Consider the following 21985-nt stretch of genomic DNA (forward strand, 5'->3'; position numbering starts at 1 on the left):
CTTAGACTTTTAAATTTCATTTATTCATTCAATCATCAGTATTAAGTATATATCCTGTTTCTATTATTAAGATTATAAACTCTGTGATTAAAATTGTTTGTGGAGGTAGGTAGCATATAAAGAGCAGATAAAATGTGCAGAGAAAGGGAATAACCAACCAGAGAAACATCATTTTGTATTTTAAAAAAATTATAGCAATTCACATGTGCACATGAACACACACACACACACACACACACACACTCAGAAAGATTTCATCCTTGGTTTCTTTCTTAATTAATTAGAATTTTTTACTCATTTTTAAATGTTTACGAAATAGTCATATTTTGTCCCCAAGTGAAAACAGTGTGGGAAGAGTACAGTGTCATGGAAATAGCTGTGTAATGAAGGATATTTCCCTAAATTGATTGACCCAGAGAAATTCCTTACTGATCAGAGCCTGTTACTCTTCATTTATTTTCACTTTTGCTTCTTGCTCTCCCCGTGTACAGTGCACTTCTGCTACTTTATGCAATTGTGTAGACCTTGTTCTTCTGCAAAATATCCTTATAACAGGTAGAAAAAGACTATTGCCATTTTTTGTGTTGTGTGTATCTCTCTCTCTCTCTCTCATGCAGACACAAATGCACATATGTATTAATATGTATATAAATCACATCCAACATTTTGCCTTTAAAAGAAATGGTTAGAAGAAGCAGGGTCAGTTCCCTTCCTCCTCTCATATTAATTTGTTATATTATGTTAAGACCATTTGTAACCATTATTTAATCTTCACAACACCAGTAGAAATATTGGTTCGAATCATGGTCTCACAGCATCATCCTTTGATTTTTTCACTTGATTTTTATCAATCTGGCAGGTAAATGGGACTTCTTTCTTCATAACCAGCTTTGTAGCACATGGCATCAGTCTTATTTTATACTGATGACAACTAAGGTACAGAAAAGTAGGTAACTCATCTAATATTACTCAAATTTATTGGGCTCTTAAGATGTGCCATTCATTGTTTGGGGCTATGAGAATGCAGCAATGAAATAGAAAAAGCAGACAAAAATCCAGTTTTAATGAAGCTTATCTTGTGGTGGTATGGGGGAGATAGACAATGAAAATTAAATAAACTATAATATACCATATAGTTAAAGGTGTTATGGAGAAATCTAGAGTAAAGAAGGAGAATTGAAACCACCATGTTCACATTAAAGAAGAAAATATGTAATTAAAGATGTAAAAAGTGTGAGAGAATGAAAAAATCCAAAGACCATCTGCTACCCAGAATAATGAACAAATACTGTGCATTTTTATCATCAAATTTCTGCTCTTTGAACTTACTATCCAAACTTGGACCAGTTGCACCTTTTCCTGGTTTTCAGTTTTGTCATCTAGTAGATGAACCTATGTCTCAAATTACCTCTTATATTCATCTCATGTCATGACTCATTTTAACCTTTGCCTTTAACCTGGATTATTCTCTCTCTCTCTCCTTCCCATATCTCTTTCTTAGTTTTACTTTCTTCCTACTACTTATCCTCTTTGCTAATTTCCCTCAAATAGAAATTCTTTCTACCATGCACAAACATGTGACTATAATCAGTTCACTTAAGTCACACATTCAAATTGTGATGAAAGCTTAGCAAAAATAAAGCAAAGAGGGCAAGCGTTTTGAAAATTGTTTGTTTTATAAGGCTGATGCCTGATTAACTTTCTAACTTTCTAACTGGCCTTATTTCTTTTAGATACTGAAAATATGCTAATTAGCATGGCAGATATATTGTGTATGTTTGCAAAAAAGTAGCAGTATGCTCAGCTGAGATGGGAGGAAATATTTTGATAGATACCAGCTTTCTCAACCTAATTACACAGACATAACTAATTTTATCCATCAGCCATACATAAGTTCATTGCTATTTCTATCACTTTCCCAAACTTATGCTGAAAGTATTTTTGACACACATCCCTTCCCCAAATCATGCATTAATATTTGCCCTGTTAAAAATAGGAAATGGAAAGGCTTTTTCAACTAGCTGTTCTAACATTCTATAGGCCATTATTATAGCTTCCATTATTATAGCTACACCCGCTATGTGCCGAGAACTACTATAGACATTTCTTATGTCTTATCTCATGCCTTTTTTTTCTTACAAACTTTAAAACCTTATATTGACCATCTCAAATTGAGAGAAGAAAATGAATTGCTTTGTGTTATAACACTTACCTGGCTTGTTCAAGACCATTTAATTTACATATACTCACTTGGGATTTGCAGCAAAACAAAGAGATTTGGCCTACAAAGGGCCAGCCAACAAATTTACCAGAACCATTCTTTTAAGAAATGGCTGTTTATGGAATTATTTTAATTAAACATTTTATTTTATGATTAAATGTGGGAACAGAGTGACAATGAAACTCAGGGCTATACAGAATTTTAGATTTATAATGGTTCTAACTACAGTACAGGTAAAAATGAGTAGAAAATATTTGAGAACAGCGATACACAGGAAGGGGTTAGTGTGATTTAAGTATATCAACCTCTGGAGCATTTCTTATACATTAAATTCTGAAGATAACAATTATTAAACAGGAGATGAGTAGCTGCTCTAACAAGTAATAGTAATAATAATATAAGCAAGTGTTGTGGACTCAAACAGGTCTGATAAATGCTGTGTTTGATATTTCTGACTCTCTTTTGCAGATTCATAATAGATATTAGCTTTCCAGTGACTTCAATATATCTTTCAATAAAGAAACCTGTCTATGATGTTTATTTATTTTTCCTAAGATTTTCAAAATATATTTGAGTATAGAACATGTTTTCCCCCATGAAACAAATAAACATCTTGTCTTATAAAATATGAGCATTCAATAGAGTGACATGACATGAGAATTATGTGAGGGCAAATTCTTTAGCCTTACATAGAAGCTCCTCACAATTTGGCTTTCTGGATATTTTCTATATTTCATAAAATAATTTGAAATGTAATTTTGACTGTGTTTAATAGAGTTTAATAAGTTTAACTTACTCAAGTGCAATTATTACCTCTTAATCAAGGAAATAAAGTCTTCCAGAAGCCATATAGCATAAAGATTAGGCATTGAGATATAAACATGTAAGTCTAGTTCTCTTTCTGAAACCTATGTTTGCATGACTGCACTGATCAATCTCCTTGGATTACCAAAGACATATTTTAATAGTCAGTATAGAGTGTAGGGCATATAACCTAGAACAGAGTAGGGCATATAACCACTGCTGTTTATTAAGGGGTAGGTTTAATGCCATCACATCTTTAAAATTGAGATTTTCTATATAAAAAACGAAAACCTTGAATGAAACAAGGTTATTCCAAAAAATAATTGAAATTGAGGGTATAGTTAATGTTCTCAGGATGAAAATATTAAAATGTCACAAAGCCACGTCTTGCTGACATGAAGGCAATTGCTACACTGTTGCAGATGGGATACCAACAGTCTATAGTTTAATCTCATTGTCTTCTACTTTTTCTTTGACCTGTAACATTTAAGGCCATTGAATGACTTTTCACTAATTCAGATCTCATATGAATTTGGGAAACACATTTTATGATTCAGTGTCTAGCTTTAAGTTGCTTTGCCTCACATATATGTGTGAATTTAAATAATGCTTATGAGAACAAACTCTCTGAGCAACGTTAAGTGTAATAAAACCACTAACTATAGGCAGCCACTTGGTAGAATCATTACCAACTCTTTATGCATTAAACCTGGTCCATTAAAAACTATTTCTCTGTGAGGAACAGGGTGATATGTGTGTGTGAACATACATACTTGTGTACATATGTGTACAGAAACATATATATTCTAGGTACATTTTCTCTATTTTATTTAAAATAGTCATTTTAGAGTTTTTTGAAACTTTTGGAAATATATAAAAGTGGACCAAGAAGAAAATGTAAAGATGATTATACCACTAAGGCACCTCATTATTCACATAGTGTCTTCTTTACAATCCTTTTGTAAATGATATTTTATATTATATCTAAATTTTTAAAAAAGTTTTTAGCTAGTTTAAAGTTAAATTAAATTTTAATATGAGCAAGCTCCATGTCATTAAATTGCTCCTAAATATTATTTTAAAATTTTATATACTGTTGCATATATCAGGTGAGCCATAACAAACATAGCTCTTAATTCATTACAGAAACGTTATTTTTGAGTTTCCACTATTATAAGTAATGTTGAGGTTGATATCATCTATGAAGTTTGTTCCCTCTAGTAGTAGACTCCCTGAAATTGAATAATGGTTCAAAAGTTGTGTATCTTTGTTAATATTCTCAACACATCAAATAAGACTTTATTAACTTAAATTTATCAAAATTATTTGATACCACTACTGCTAGTCTATTAATAGTTGATAATATGTACTTCTGATTTATATAAGAACTTTGTATTCTAAAACACAGAAATAAGTTCTTAGTCACCATTTTAAGTTTCAAGTCACCTTGCAAATTGTTTTGCATGCATTTGGTGCTTTATGCATAGTCGTTGAATTTATGAGCCTTTATGGCATATTCTTGTTACTGCATAGAATTTACTCCATATTCCATCAATCAAGGCAAAACAATGCCGAGTAACATTACTGCTGTAGATTGGGTGTGGTCTGGGGCTCTCCATCCAGTAATTGTTAAGGCGTGTGATAACAGTATAGACTAAGAATTTTGATATTTCCACTCTGGTTCCATTATGATATCAAGGTCCTTGTGTGGCTTTACAAGAAGCGTGGCACCAGCATCTGTTTCTGGGGATGGCTTCAGGCTGCTTCTACTCATGGCAACTGAAATTACAAGGCAAGAGAGAAAGCCAGAAGCAGGGTGGGGGTGGGAGTGGGGGAGTAGTGCCAGGTTGTTTTAATAACCAGCTCTTGCTAGAACTAATACAGTGAGAACTCATTGACCCCACACCCAGGGAGGACATTAATCTATTCATGAGGGATCTTCCCCCATGACTCAAACAATTCCCATTAGGCCCCCACCTCTACCACTGGGATCATATTTTTAACATCAAGTTTAGGGGGACAAACACCCAAACTATACCGATGTTGTTTCCCTATCAGGAGTTAGCATCTTCAAATTAATTTTAACAATTAAATTTTAACTGTATAATGTAAAATCTTTCAATAATTTGTGTATAATTACCAATAAATTGTCATTTATGTCATCTAAACATATATTTTATGCTATATAAAATTAATAAATCTTACGGAAAAATATCACTCACCATTGGTTCCACTAAAGTTTTGAGCAATTTGAGCTCAAATAAATCAAATTAAATTCCGTCGTGAATTACTAACCTCCAGAAAATAATTTCTTTCTCTGTTGCCAGGTCTGTGCTGTTCTTTTAATGATGGAATATGGCAGCATGCTTCTAAAGCTCCAAATGTACCATTTTCAAGGTTTTTCACAGTAGGTTGCAGCATCAGATGTCTATTTCTAGAACTTCTCTTCTTCAGCTGGCCTCCCACATACTTTGGGTTGTGGAGATTATTAAAAAATGTAAGCAATAGGAAAAAGCATTCATATCTAAAACGAACACAATATCTGAAAAAACTATCTCTCCCCCCTTTCCCCCCCAAAAGACTGCTTTAAACAATAGGTCCTCAGAATGGATAGATTCTTAAGTTATCTAGTCACTCTTCCTAGATACAAATTTTCTCTAATAGGTAATTGACCCACCTTCTTGAATATATTCAGTGTCTGAAATCTCTAGAAGCTGCCTTCTCTTTGCTGGGTAGCTAAACTAGAAAATGTTTGCTTGGTTTGAACAGGAATATCTCCATTTAGACCCATTTGCACTGATCTCAGCTCCCTGAAATTTCACAAAGCATACTGTAGTCTTCTATTCCATAGAAAATATACATTTCTGCAAAACTAAACATTTCATTTAATGAAGGGTAACGCCTAATTTTCTTTTTTGGGTAAAGGACAGGCTTTGCCCTTGTACATCTCTCTTCTTCCCTTGTGCCTTTTGCCCAGGCTGAAATATCTTCTTATATTTTACCATTCCTATTCCCTAAACTCATTTCAAATGCATATTCATCCTTCAGGAATTTGCTGAAAGGTTCCACTTCTCTGACACTTTTCTTAATTTACTCGTGAAAGTTTCCTGCTTTATCACCCTTTTCCTGGAACACAGAAAACTATCTTATTTGCCTTTGAATACATGCACCTGTTTTGTGACAAAATGGATGCTCCTTAATCATCTGTTTGGGTGAGTAAAACTTAAAATTTCCATATATCACTGTGGAGGTCTGAATTAAAATCTGACAGGTATACCTTTGAATTTAAACCATCTCATGCTATCACTTTCAAACCTAGGCTTGCAATTCCTATTTTTAAGTTGTAGTTCAATCTAGGAAAGTAACAAAAACAACATGATTGATTTCAGAATATTTAAGATTTAGATATAAAAATGTTGTGACTTAAAATTGGTAGAAGATTTTTAAAAATTGTGAGATGAAACTGGTGTGATAAGTACCATTGAGTCAAATATTAGAACATATTCCTGCTTTGCTTTATGTGATCACCAATGCCCTGATTGGCTAATATTAAATTGTGTACTAAAGCATGTAGCTTAGTGCCTGACACATAAAGGCATATAAATGTAGTAATTTTTTAGGATTTTTAAAGAGGGATAACTCAGAGAGCAAATCTACCTTCTGTGTATCATAAAGGGACTTTGTCCTCTTTTGGGGGTGAGGGGAAGAGAAAGCTAACTGCCTATTAATAATTCTTGAGACCTCTCTATTATGTTAACATAGTACGCTCCTACTCTTCAAATCACACAATATTGAAAGAGAGCAGAGGACACCCTTTTAAAGGCCCATTCGGCCTATCTCAGCACTATATTCTTCAGGACTATATTCCCACTTCCCAGAATTGTATTTTGCACTCTAGCATTTGTTACATGAGATGTACAGATGAATGAAAAAAAACCTTTGCCTCAGCTTCCTGAGGACATGTATTGACTCAAAATACTGCAATTAATAATTTTTAATTAAACGTTTTTTCAATACAGAGTCAAATTCATAGACACTCGGATTTGAACATAAAGAAAAAAAGAAAGAAAAGAAAAATAAAACTTTAAAATTGGTATTAGTGTTAAAAATACTAATGTTTTTCAAGGCTTTCCATGAGTGGTCTGAAATTCCCTTCCCTCTCGCTCTCAAGTCTTCACATCACACTGCTTTTCACTTTTTTCTCTTACATTATTATTTTCATGGATTTTTAAATGTTTCAGCTCAAGACTCCTTACTCAAGCCTTTTGCTTCTGCTTGGAATTGTTTCTCTCTTATCTCTCTTTATCGTCTTTCCTCCATTGCTTAATTAAGTCCTACTTATTTATTATTCATGTCTGCTTAAATGTCAGTTCTTTGGGGAAAATTTTCAGGGTTCTTTATTTTTTATTGGATTTCATTGATAGCACTTCTTAAAATGCATAATTTTCCATTCAAAACGCTATTCTCATTTTGTAATTCTTCTTGTAATTACTTTATATCATGATTTGTTTAACAATTGAAAAATATATATATTTTTCTATCTAGATCCTAAATTGCAGGAGAGTAAGATATATGTCTCTACCACAACCATGATAACTCCATTGCCTAGACTGATTGATAAGATGGGCTTAGTAACGAAATATGAAACAATGAGAGAAAAAAAAAAAAACACATAAAGAAACAAACAAATCTTCCAGCTACTTACTGGGGTGGCTAAATATGAGATTTCTGAGAAGACTGTCTAGTTTATAAACCTCTCTTTCCCAAGCTTACACTCCTTTGTTAGAGGAACTGTACTTCAGTGAGCAGTGCATAATAAAGTAACATATTTAAATATATTAGCAATGAAAATATATGGCTGATTATTTATCAATTTGTTTAAGAAAATTTGTGATAAGCATTTAATTCAAATTTCAAATATCATACTTTATAAAAATGTAAATATTTTTTGTTTTTCATTTATTTACCTGCTTAGCCTATTTTGGCAGTTAATAGCCATAGCCTTTATCATTATGAGATAGTCTCAAATTCTCTCTTAGAAGAAAAGAAAATGTCCATTTCTTCCAAAGGTACTGCACAGTGTTCCTGTAAAGCCTTCATTCAGCTGTTCCTAATATCATTTCACAAATTTTAGCAAGCATCCTCTTAAACACTAATGTCATTTTGGAACAGAAAAGTTGCAGTTGGCTTGATATGGAGAATAGTTCCTATGGAGGAGTATCATGAAGCTCCAAACTTCTTACAGCCTTAACCCAATACTGGTGTTCATAGACAAAGCCCTTCCCGTGAAGCAGGCAACAAGAGCCAGTCTCAGCTATCTCAGGTGTGTGCTGTTAAAGTCCTGCAGAAAAGGGAAATCAAGACCAGACTTTGCAACAAGGTTTTGTACACAAAAAGCCACTCTGATCTGGGAGAAAAAAGCCTTATTGGCTCTCGTTGTCTTACATGTTTGTGAAAACATAAGCAATGACCCAAATCCTGAGATTCAAGGTAAATACTTTGGGGAGAGAACTGACTCACTTCTGAAGCACACAAACATGCTGTATGTGCATTTAATATTATACATTATATACATAAGTATATGTATCATGTCATATACACATGTATTAATATATATGTGTATACATGCACACTACTTTCAGAACAAATCTATTGTTCATTATTGTAGCCACTAATCACATGTGACTATTGATCACTTCAAATATAGCCCAAATTGAGATGGGATATAAGTGTAAAATACACATTGAATTTCAAAGATTTAGTACAAAAAAGATAAATATATAATACCTTCTTCATGTTTATATTGATTACATGTAGAAATGTTATTATTTCAGATATAGTAAGTTATATGAAATATTAAAATTAATCTTAGCTCTCTTTGTTTACCTTTTTAATATGGATTATAGAAAATTTAAAATTGCTTATGTAGTTCACATTGTATTTATATTGGACAGGCAAGCTTATTTGCCATAAAGTAACAGAAAAAAACAAAAACCCAAAGCATCGACTTTAAGATGAAAGGCTTTCTAAGAGGCAATAGAGCGCAATGGTTAATACCATGAGGTTTGGCATCAGATTATTTGAATTCAAATTCTACCTCATCTACTTGCTAACTATTTGGACTTGGAAAATATATGTAAACTTTCTAAACTGGGCTTCCACTTCTATAAAAAGAGGATGCTAATCAAAACTAGCAGAGATGGTTGCATGAGACAATGGATGTAAACTCATACTGTAGTTACTTTGTCATATAGTAAGAGTAGCCCTGTGACTTAGCGAGTACCTCTTGAGCAGTGGTTAAGTGCCAGTATATATATAAGAGTAACAAAAATATCTGACCACATTCATTCTCCAACTTCAAGGAGACAGAATTTATCTATATCAGGTGTCCTCAAACTACAGCCCACAGGCCACATGCAGGCGTTTTTACTCATTCATTTTTTTTTTACTTCGAAATATGATATGTACAGTGTGCACACAAATTTGTTCATAGTTTTTTAAAACTATTTTCTGGCCCTCCAATGGTCTGAGGGACAGTGAATTGGCCCTGGCCCCTGTTTAAAAAGTTTGAGGGCCTCTGATCTACATTATTAGCTGTATGGACTTAAATTTCAGCCTGTTTCTTCATTTGTAAAACATGTACACTTTATTCAGATTTTTGAAGATTAAATGTGATTAAGACTATGTAAGGTAGCAGTTATATGAATTGAAAGGTGATATCCTTGCTTATGTTTTTATTCATTTTCTCCACATTCAGATGTAGCTTGCTTTAAATGTCTTGGATCATGGCCCTCTCATTCTTCCCCTGATTTTCTGATTATCCATTTTGCTGAGGAAAAATAATAATATAGAGAATTTTAGGTCTCTCAAAACTCTCTGTTATGAAGACCATTGGCATGCAAGGAGTTGATTTTTTTAGTCCATTTTGACCTCTGGAGTCTAAAATTCTATAAGACCTTCTTGGAAGAGGTATTGTATCAATTGCACTTTTTGTGATTCTAACAAAAGACTACTCCCAGCAGAATACTGGTTATTATTATTATTATTATTATTATTATTTTGCCTTTATCTTTTAAAAAAAATAGCTCAATTACATCAAAACATTTGCATGATTCACATAGGACTATGCAGGAAATTTTGCATATTTTATGTTATTATTTTAAATAAAAAATATTTAATAAAAATAAAAGAAGAAGCTTGTGTTCATGTCTTTTGCCCACCTTTTACTGAGGTTGTTTGATTTTTTTCTTGCCGATTTGCTTGAGTTCTTTGTAGATTCTGGTTATTAATTCTTTATTGAATTATAGCTTGCAAACAAAAACAAACAAAAGAAGATACTAAGATTTACAAGATCCCATGTGAAAAGACTTTTATGAAATTTGTTTTTGCTCAATAGTCCCTCTCTATTTCCCTATTGTAGTAATTCTACTGAATCTTAGCTCATGCTACAGGAAGCAGATCAGGTTAATATATGCATATCACATGATTTCCATCCTTCTCTGTATAGTTGGCTGCCTAATTACAGGAGTCAGTTCCAAGTAGGCAGTGGATCTCTGATATGTCTTTTTGGCACCAGAGTTCATATTGGACTGTCTGAACGCAAAAGCCTGGGAAAGTAAAGTGAAACTAAGACCAAAAGGAGGAAGAATTAGAGGCAAGCATCAGTGAGAAAGAAGAGAGCATGGAAGACTCCTATGAAATAATCAGGCTGATTTTAGGGCAATTAGTTCTCAACCTCAGTCTCCAGAGTTCTAACCACCTTAAATGTGTATGTCTGAGAGAAAGAAATAACTACCTCCATCACTTAACTGGAAAAAGCTGAAAACACTCAAGCTATCCCAGTAAACATTTTTGACTAAAACACTTCTGTAATCCAAGTAGTATGTGTTTGTAGTATGTCTACTTAGTACAAAATTTTAAAAGTGAAAATTGTACAATGAAAGTCAGAGGAAAAAATATTTCCATACAACTAAAAATTGTTCCAAAACAAAACACAAAACAAAAAAAGAAGTCTTTTAGGTTTGGCCCTAAATCGATTCACTAAACATATCCATTGACTTTTATCTTTAGGAGTATTTAACAATTGAACAGTGACTCCCTGAATGAGTCTAGCAGATCCTATCTTGTATTAAACTACATTTATATGGTAAACAGTTTCATAAGCAGTTATGGCTATATGACAGATACTCAGATTTGGGGCATTTCTTCATGTGAAACATCATCAATGACAAATAATATTGCATCTCTCTTTTTATTAAGAGTTATAGAATGTGCAAGAAGGGAACTGCAGGGGAGTGGAGCTGTTTTATTTTATTTTTTCTGTGAATCTTTTAATCTTCTTCGAAAATATCTAGCAAGCCCCCATGCTGTATCTTTTTTCTGTCATCAATATACTAACATAGATCTTTACAAGTGTTAGAAGCAATATCTAACATTTCAAAGAGGTCGGTGAACATATTTATTCTTTCTAAATAAATGATGGTAAAGATTTTGTCGATGAAAAAAAAAATGATAGGTGAGGTGGGGTCACCAGAAAGGTGAAATTCACAAATGACTCCAAATAGATCAAAAGATCTTGCTTGCTCCACGATGGCATTCCCTCAGTATGCTTAGAGTGCAATGAACAGTCATTTGAACATAATTTGATGGAACCAAGTGAGATAGAATTTTACAAAGAGATCTCGATAAATATCAGACTTGGCTCCAAAGAAAGGTGAAAAATGGGGGGTAGTATGAGGACAAGTTTAGGGCACCCGGACTTAATTAGCGAGATAAAGTGTGACCAAATCACCTAACCTCTCAACCTTTGAAAAGAAAGGGCAAACTTAGAAATTATACACATTTTGACCTTGGAAAATTAAACACTTTTTATCTCTTTAGGTTTTAGTTCCCACAGAGTAGTGAATAACATTCCAGGATTTGGGGCAACTTTCAACACGGGGATGGTTTCTATCATAGCTGTCTTGTCATTGTGCTGAACTATATCCTATGTGGTGTTTTTCACAGACATAAAATAGTGGAAGGGTTGGCCGGGCGCTGTGGCTCACGCCTGTAATCCTAGCTCTTGGGAGGCCGAGGCGGGCGGATTGCTCAAGGTCAGGAGTTCAAAACCAGCCTGAGCAAGAGCGAGACCCCGTCTCTACTATAAATAGAAAGAAATTAATTGGCCAACTGATATATATATATATAAAATTAGCCGAGCATGGTGGCGCATGCCTGTAGTCCCAGCTACTCGGGAGGCTGAGGCAGGAGGATCGCTTGAGCCCAGGAGTTTGAGGTTGCTGTGAGCTAGGCTAACGCCACCGCGCACTCACTCTAGCCTGGGCAACAAAGTGAGACTCTGTCTCAAAAAAAAAAAAAAAAATAGTGGAAGGGTAGCTTAAAAACAGTAAAATCAGCATCATGGACACTGATCCCTTTTTTTTTTTTTTTTTTTGCCTCGTTGTTGGGAAGAAACTGAGGGTTATGAGGGAAAAAATAAGAGGTGTTCTTAGAGTTTAAAAACTTGGTAGACTAAAAATATTATCCAAAACCTACTGGATGTTAAAGTGGCAAATTGTCAATGATGTCGTTCTGAGATACTTTGGTCACAGTACCTCTCATGCTTATGAACAGAAATGTAACAATACGCATGGGTATTATGGAGAAATTGTGAGCATATGAAAGTGAATGGGATGAAAAGACTGTCAGTGTTGAAAGAACTGAATCCAACCCTTGAATTAAAGATGTAGAAGACTCTAAGTCTGAGAAATAAAAAGGAAGGAACCTATAAGCAAAATCAAGAAAAGTATAAAAAGGAAAGGTGAGGAGAGAGAGAGAGAGAGAGAGAGAGAGAGAGAGAGAGAGAGAGAGAGAGAGAGAGAGAGAGAGAGAGAGAGAAAAGAAGGAAGGAAGGAAGGGAGAAAGGTAGGTAGGAAGTGTCTCTTCTGGTAAAATTGGTGAAATTTTAATTATCTTGGAGTAATTAAGGAATAAACAAAGTGGGCACATTCTCATTTGACTCATTCCACTAAAAGGTTAAGCTTAGAAATTTAGAGGAATTATATATAAAACACTACAAAGGTCATGACAGGTGACTGGCTCAAAGGATTCTACTTTTAACTGATTCCCCACATACAGAGACTCTCTCAGCTGGGTCTACCATATGCAATAGAAATCATTTAGTGCTGTGAGGCAAATGCTGTGAAGAGTTTACTAGATTGACCAAACATTAATTTAGCAGTTTGGTATGTAGTAAAGTTTTTGTCATTGCTATAATAAAACATGTATTCCGTTTCAGTAATTTTCAGTGTATAATTCCCAAGGAAAGGATATACAAGTGTGTGAGTATGACTAGATGCAGGGTTCTCAGTAAAAATAGGAAAATATAAAATTCAGGAATCTATCTGCAGAGACATGGGTGTCCAGTAACGACCAGTGTTGACAACAGCCATTGTACGGTGGAAGCCACATGACACTTATTTTTTTCTAGTGAAGCACAGGGTTCCCTTCTAGTTTTCATACAGCTAATGAGTAGCTGACACAGGATTTGAATGGTTCTTCTGCTGGCTTCTGTTCCTACTATAACATCTCCAAGTTGTATAGTGGTTACTAACATGGGTTCTGCAATCAGAAACCTAATTATATATCTTTCCAGTAATTTAATGGATATGTGGCCTTGGGTGAGCATTATTATTGAACCACAATCTCTCACCCTCTCTCTCTCTCTTAAATGAAATAAGAAGAATGTGTTATTCCAGGTCTTCCAAGAAACATAAATCAAGGCAGGATTAAATGGGCCAGGATTATATTGTAGAAAATGCCTATTTGAGGAAAAATAGAGAAGAAGGCATAAAAAGATTGAGAAATCATCAGATGCGATGGAAACATGGAAAAATGAAGGAAGGCAGTAAGATTGGGGAGAAGTATCATAGATTTCCATGCAGTCGTAGGAAAGTTCAGCAAAGCCATGAGAGAGTCCTCAAGCTGAAGTTGGCCATCAGAGGAGTCTCATGTTTCCAGAAAAAAAGTATGCCTTACTATTCCTGATGTACTAGTCTCAGGGTTGATTTATGAGGGGTCTTTTCTTGGTTCTTTGGCTCTTTGCTTGGAAAAATCGCCAGGAGGGCCTGTACGACAGCATGATGATGGACACTTAAGCACTTTCCCGCAAGCAAGCAGCTCTTATTGTAGGCTTTCAGTATACAAAGCAAAACTAAGTTTTCTTCCTGTCTCATGAAGATAGACAGAATGGGTCTGTCTTCGTGAGTGTAGAAGGCCCTGGGGTTTTACCACACTGCTACTTTTATTTCTACACTTTATGATATGCTAAATGGTAAGCAGAATAGTGATTATTTTCCTGGGAAAAGAGTGGAGAGTTCTTAGACTGAAGGGCCCTCCCCGACTTTATCCTTATAGGGTAACTTCCAGGGTATTTTCACGACATTTGTAAACTGTCATGGTGCTGGTGGGTGTGATTTTTACTCTGCTAATGTATGTTAATGGAGAAAAGATAATGTTTGGACATTAGCTTCTAGTTTCTGTACATGTTCCCGGGCTGGAAAAGTCCCTAACCTCAAGTTCCTGCTGTTGCTGGTTTTGTTCTAGATGCACATTGAAATCCTCATTTTTGCCCCCCTCCTCTTTTCCTGTGGTTAGCGCTGCCAACTTGCACCTGTCCTTAAAACTAGATCATTGACAGGGAACAGCTAATGGGGGTGTGGCCCTGGTACAAAGGTGGCGATGGATTTCAAAGTGCAGCAGCTGGAGCTCTCTGCAGTTGAGACACATTTTCATGGCCACAACTGTTCCTCTCATAGGCAAAGCATTAAATAAGTGAATGCAAGTAAAATAGTATAAACACTTAACAAATATTCACTATCAATACAACCATTATTACTACTACTATTACCACTATGATTACTGTTTATTTCAAACCTATGTGTCCCATCTATTAGTCATATGTAAGTTTGACACTATTGCTCTTAAATAATATTGACTTTTTTAAGGGTGGGATTTAATTTTTTGTCCCTCTTGGGAGTACCTAGCAAAAGTTACTTTTATATTCTTTCTCTTGGTACCTTGAGAGTTATAGAACACACAAACAGAAAGGCTGCTTATATATTGTTGGAAAATGGACACAAAGAAACAAGACCTTCATAACTGGAATAGGAATGCTCTTAGATCAAGCTTGCCATTGGTGGAAACACTCCCTGAAATGGCCTTCTCTGAAGCTCGCCTTCTAGAGGAAGGGAATCAGTATTCCACAAAGGGATTGTGAACCTTAAATACGACATAGGACAAATTGTCAAACATTATTCAATATTTTAATCTTCGTTAAGAAAGTTAAATGGCTCTCTTCAACTTGTTGCACATATCCATTCTTGTTTTATTTTTTTATTTCACTACAAAAGGAAAAATACACTTTGCCAGACTCTATATCCTTGGACTAAAATTTTCTAAACACTAGTAAGAATTATTGAAATTTTGATATACCAAATGGAAAAAGAAGATTTTTGTATCTCCACAAAACAATCATCTTATTTCTTTCTCTAAGGAGATAAGTGAGTGAGGCAGAGAAACAGTGAATGGAGCCATGAAGACATGCCTGCTCTGAATTGCTGACCCTGAAGCCAAATACTGAACTTTTGCATTGAACTTGGGGAGCTTTCAGTAACTTTAAAAATGAATTTGATTCTGATTTTTGACACTATCTCTGCAATACTGAGACTAGAACAGCCAAGTTATTACATGGCGGTCACCTTAGAAGTTCAGGTCCTGCCCCCTTCCAGAGTACTTTGATCATTTTCCAAAGAGACATATGCATTGATTCCACTTGGTTCACCTGCCTCTGCCCAGGTACTGCACTCTAAGTATTTTGGATACAGCGTATCATAGAAGGGAATGCTCAAAGGCTATGGAATCTATGGAAGCTGGGCTAGAAATCTGTCTTCATCAAGCTGTGTGGTCTGAAGCCAGTTATTCTACCTCTCTGTGCCTCAGTCTCTTTATTTGAAAAATCAGAAAATGGCTTGCAACCAAAGGATGGTGAAATAGAGTAATGGCATATACAGAAGGTTTAGTGTACATGATTACTATCCACATTTATCCAGAAATGAACACATTATCTTTCTTTTGCAACATTTGCAACTTAAAACCAACCCTATCACTCACCCAAAGAAATCAATGTATATACTAAGTTGTCCTTATGTAACAAATCTTTATTAGTGATGAAGACTACAGGCATTTATTTCTTTATTTGATCATTAATGTTTTCATTCATTCATTCATTTTCTCATATGTAAAAGCAGTATAATGTGCTAAGAACACACTTTTCCTATTTTACATGTCAGCCCTGCCACATAGCAGCTATATAACCTGGGCAAGAATCACTTAATCTCTTTGTGTTTTAGTTCTTTCAGCTATAGAATCAGTATAATAATAGTGTCTATTCAATGCCTGTCCCAGAATAAGTGCTCAATAAACTGTCACTATCGACTTAACATTACTGAGCACATACAATGGGAAAATATTGTGTCAGTCATGGTTGATTGTTATTTTGTGTGTATATTTAAGGATACCTTCTCAACAAAATGGCTCTTGGGGGTCTTTCTCAGTGTATTTCTAAGATTATTTATATAAACAGTTTTGTCAAAGCAAAAGTAATCACAGTGGTGTTTGCCTTTTTGTTCATCTTTTTCTGTCTTTCCACTCTTTCCTACTCCCCTGACATTCTTTCATCTCTTGAAAAGTGACCTATATAAGCTACTTCTAAACCTCTACACTTTTACAAGCATGTTTACCCTGACTGTCAATTATAGTGTCTAGAAGCACTGGGGAAAAGAAGATCCACACATTTATTACCAAGTACTGTAATAGCAAACTTCCCAGATTCATTCACCATATTATTCTATAATCGTATTCCATTATGGTGAGTGGTAGCCCCAGGCAGCCACTCTCGGGGAAGGGGAATAGAATGCATCATAAATGCTTTTCTTGTTAGAGTGACGCTCCTTGTTTATAATAAACATTATCTCTGTTATAGGAATAAGATATTCCTATATTTTATTTTTCCTTAGGTATTTGGGTTCATTCCTCCATCCTATGTTTAAAAACAAATAGAATAAAATTGGAGGAAAAATCCATTCAGATTCCAGAATCTCTAACTAGAGCATATGTTTGGGATTCATATGACAGGTTTTGGACAGGCTGCTGCTCATTCATTTACATTAACTTCAAATACTGTGATATTGCTTAAAGTTATCCAAGAGTGTGGCATTAGTATCATTAACATCCCTATTTGGTAATATTCTTAATTGAAACAATAATGATCACTTATTTTTTTTTTTCATTTCAATAGATTTAGGGAGCACACGTGGTTTTTTTGTTACATAGATGAATTGCATAGTAGCGATGAGGTCAGGGCTTTTAGTGTACCCATCACCAGAATAGTGTGCATTGTACCCAACAGGTAGTTTTTGAACCCTCACCCTCTTCCAGCCTCTCCACTCTGAGTCTCCCCAGTCTATTATACCACTTTGTATGACCAGTGTATATCCAATGTTTGGCTTATATTAGAATCCCTAGAAGCTGGAATCTAGTGTAACCTCCTCATGATTTGAACTTACTGTAATATTAACCTGGGTTCTATATTTGTTAAAGAATACAGTAATATTTTCCTACTTTAATACATTTATGATTTAATTCCCACCCTTTCTACCTTTCCACCAATATGAAGAAGCCAAATATGACTGATAAATACAATGGGAATTATTAGAATTGTGTCTTTTAGAGGCAGAGAAAAGTACCTTTTTAGAATTTATTTGATAGCCTCACTGGATAAAAAAATAACCTATATTGCCTATACTCTAAAAATCGCTATTTTGAAAAACTGTTATCAAGGTAGTGTCCCACTCAATGTGTTCACTTATTTTAACTGCCTTAATATACATTTTTTAAAAGGTACAAATGCATTTTCATAATTGCATTTAATGTTTAACATATTCCAATTAACATTTTAAAATTTCCTTCTTAACATATTCAATGAACTGGTTATAGATTTGAATTTGAATCTATTAGTAATTACAGTTAAATGTAACATCACTTAAAGGAGCAAAAGCATTTTTTTTCCTTATTATTACCTTAAGCTAGCATTAGGTTTAAAAATTCATTTAGTTTTAAAGTAACAGGTTTAATATGTTTATTTCTGGCAAAATACAGTTTCAACTATAATTAATTAGAATTATTGTGCTCATTATTCTCCATTTGTCCCTTCAGAGCCAATCTCCATCCTTTCCACAATGTACTCTCTTGGCACCTTCCTTCTTGTTGGGTTTAGCCAAAGCAGACACTACCTGGAGATGGAAGAGAGGAAACAAAGATTGATCAAATATTTATTTCTCTAGCTGCCTCCTTTTGGTGTACACTTGGGTCTGCTGTTTCCCCAAATTAAGTTTATGGTTGCAGTCATACAGTCCTGTCTAATCAGCTGTCTCATTCTCTGTTGTGGGATAGCTCCCTCCTCTAGCCCTGTAGCCCTTCAAGCCTGACAGTGGTAATGGACCCTCTGTCCTTCCTAATCCCTGTAGCTCCCTAGCACTATCCCTTTGATTCCCCTACAACCTGCCCACAGCTTTGCAATATACCCTTTATTAAATTATTTTAAAATTACCAAAATTGAAATGTGCCTTCTGTTTCCTTCCTGGGTGCTAATTGATCAAGTATCAAGTCACAGAAGCTCTTTATCTCAACTGAAAATTGAACATATTAATATTAGATGTTTATTTGGAAAATCAAAAATGTTCATTCTTATCTGTATCACATTAGAAAAGTCATTAAAGTTTCCAAGTAACTTACCTCTTAAATTACAACATTATGTCTAGAATTTGTAAGTTTTCTTCAGATTGGCTTAAGAGTCAAACTTTTGACCCAGTTTTATATATATGACATAGGGAACTAAGCTGTATCCATCATTTACATTTAATAAAGTCTTCTGTGTGTGTGTGTGTATGTGTGCATGTGTCTGTAAATATAAGAAATAAATGTCTTATGTGGAATCACTTTTCCTCCTAGCATTGTGATTTTTCTTTTCGAATCCCAAAAATGTGAAGAATCAGAGTAGACTTGCCCAAGGAGTGTGTGAGCATGGAGCAAAAGGAGAACAAAGTATTGTTAAAGGGTCAAGAATTAAGGAGACCTTAAAATAAATTGGGTCAGAAAGAAAGGTCAATGTGGATCTTGATACTAAGAGTCCGTGACAGGGGATGCTGAGGAAGAAAAGCAGACTGGAAAGAAGAAGGATACTAATAATGTCATATTTTATACCTATATTAAGTGCTCACTATTTGCAAGCCACATTAGCAGGACTGTTTTTATTCTCATTTTGCATATGAGGAAATTGCAATGAAGAAAATTCTCTAGTAAAGCATAGAACTTTAAACCCAGTCTTCTCTGATACCATGACTAAGCATAACAGCAAATTCATGGTATTCTGGTTTCTAGATTAAAAAAATGCAATAGTACAGAGAGAGAAGATAACTTCTGTGTGTAAAGCATCAAATATGTGGTCAATCTCCTTTTCACAGGGTATTGAGACCATAAGGCAAAACAGTGGGTTCTGTTCAAATGTTAAAATGGCCACCATGGCCATGACACAAGCATATTACACTGGGTGGCCCCAAGAAGTAGAGCTAAGCTCTACTTAAGAACGAGTTGGAGAATCTTTAATTCCTAGAGGATTTTGTGGATAGTCTTAAAGCCTCTTTCATGTGTGGGTTGAAGGGAGAGGATTTAACCATCAAACTTATGATTAGACTAAAAAGTCCTTCAGATTCTCTTCCTGCTTGCATCAGCATTTACTCTTGGCTATGGGGTTGTTATTTTTTCCATAAGAAATTCATTTTGATTGAGCAAATACAAGTGATTTTTTTTGGCTTAATAGAAATATGTCTGAAACTCTCTTAGCATCTGATATTTGCTAAGTTGTAGGTATACTATAAACCAGCTGCTGGGAAAACTGCATGAATACAATTCTGTGGTTAGATATTTTTCTTCACATTGTACTTCTGACTATAAACTTACTCTACAAAGCCTGAAATTAAGCCTGGGTGGTCATAAAGAAAAGAAAGAAAAATAACAACCACCACCACTCAGGATTAGTGAGTATGTGTGTTATGTTATTTAAGTATTTATTTTTCAACAAAAAATATATTTCAAGAGAGAGTGTGAGTGAATACTTAAAAGGACTTTGGGAAAAACAACTTACAAAAGTTAATTTGCTTGAAAACGATGGTTGTCAAGGTTGATCAAAGATTGCAATAATTACTGCAGATATTAATTGAATACTGTTCACTTTAACAGGATAAAATTACTTATCATTTCAAGACACGTGCCCCTTTTGTTACCTGTGTCTCAAAATTTGTCTATTTATTCTTTGAGCCAGTAACTGAAAAGAGCCAAGATATACACTTGATCTGTCCTGGTTGGTTGATCCAAAAATAACTTTCTTTCTTTCCATTCCTTCCTTCCTAATTTCTTTGATGTTATTTCATTGGGTATCTTATCTTTTCATGAAGTCTAATCTTTGAGTGAACAGTCCTATGACTTTAGGTCTCCAGAAGTTTTAGGCCATAGAGGTGCTGGTCTAACTTTTAGTGATTAAGTGTTGTTCGGAAAAGACGTCTGAAATATTACACGGGGGCAATGTGAGAATGGTGAATATAATCACAATTCTCAACTTCTTTCATGTGGTCACCCTAAGGAAATATACTCATCTCTCTCTCTTTTTTCCAACTTTCTTGAATACTGAGTTTAGCATTAATATTTTAACACTGCTATTTACTGTTTGTTTGATTTTTGAGGAGTTTATACATTCTAAACTAATGCCAAAGGGGAAATTTCTACCTCTTAAATAACCCTGACTTGAAACTTAATAAAATGGGTTTCACAAAAACAAAATAATCTTTGTGTGCCCTTTTCTAATTATATATAATTATCCATACACATGTATACATATATATATACACACACATATATGCATACATATAAATAAACACATATGTCCATAAACAGTGACACTGAGTATCTTTTGAAATAATTTGGGATAAGGAAACTGATGCATTAAAAGAGTATACATTTGGAAAGGAAATATTTTACTGGCAGGGAATATCTGAGTATATTTTAGGACTTATTTCTTTCAGGATGTTCACAATCATCATTCCCTATAATTTTAGGAAGTGGAACTACCTTTTCAAAGCAAAGGTCACCTATTTGGACAGACATCAATAAACCTAACATTCAGGATAGTGAATGTTTTGTTCTCCCTGTTGACAGGCTTGAGGCATATTACATATTATTAATATGGCTGACTAATTCCTAATTAGGAACTCATTAGCAGCTCTACCACTGTAGAGTTTGATGGATTTGCAGCCAATCTTGAAAAAGGTCACAATAAATGACCTCTGGCCCAAGACTTTCCCATCTGTCTATCATTTAATACTATTGTTTTGTGCTAGAAAATGTAATCATTTTGCTTTCCCTTGAGAAGATAAACAATGCCTATTTCTTTTACAAGGTTATTATATTTAATTAGATATTGATATTACTAAATGCATATTTTGCTTTTGATTTTCTGATAGAAAATGCCAATCTTCTATATCTCCTATTTGAATTAGTCATTTTTCCTCTTAGAATGTATGGATGTGTCAATATGTGAGCATTAAGATAAACAAAAATAAAATGCCATTTTTGTGATCCCCATAGCAACCGTAGAATTGTACAACAGCATCTTCACCATTCTAAAGAGAACATTTTTATATTAACAAAAACTATATTATTAAAACAATGTTTTAATTATTGTAATTTTTAAAATTAAGAGAGGAAATAAAACAATTTTAATGTGAATATGGAGAATTATAAAAAATAATTTATCTTAAATGAAAATCATGCACTGTTCCACTTAACCTTTTAAACCTTGTTAAACTC

This window comes from Microcebus murinus, chromosome 20 (genome assembly GCF_040939455.1).
Source record: "Microcebus murinus isolate Inina chromosome 20, M.murinus_Inina_mat1.0, whole genome shotgun sequence".
In the NCBI taxonomy this organism is placed as follows: Eukaryota; Metazoa; Chordata; class Mammalia; order Primates; family Cheirogaleidae; genus Microcebus; species Microcebus murinus.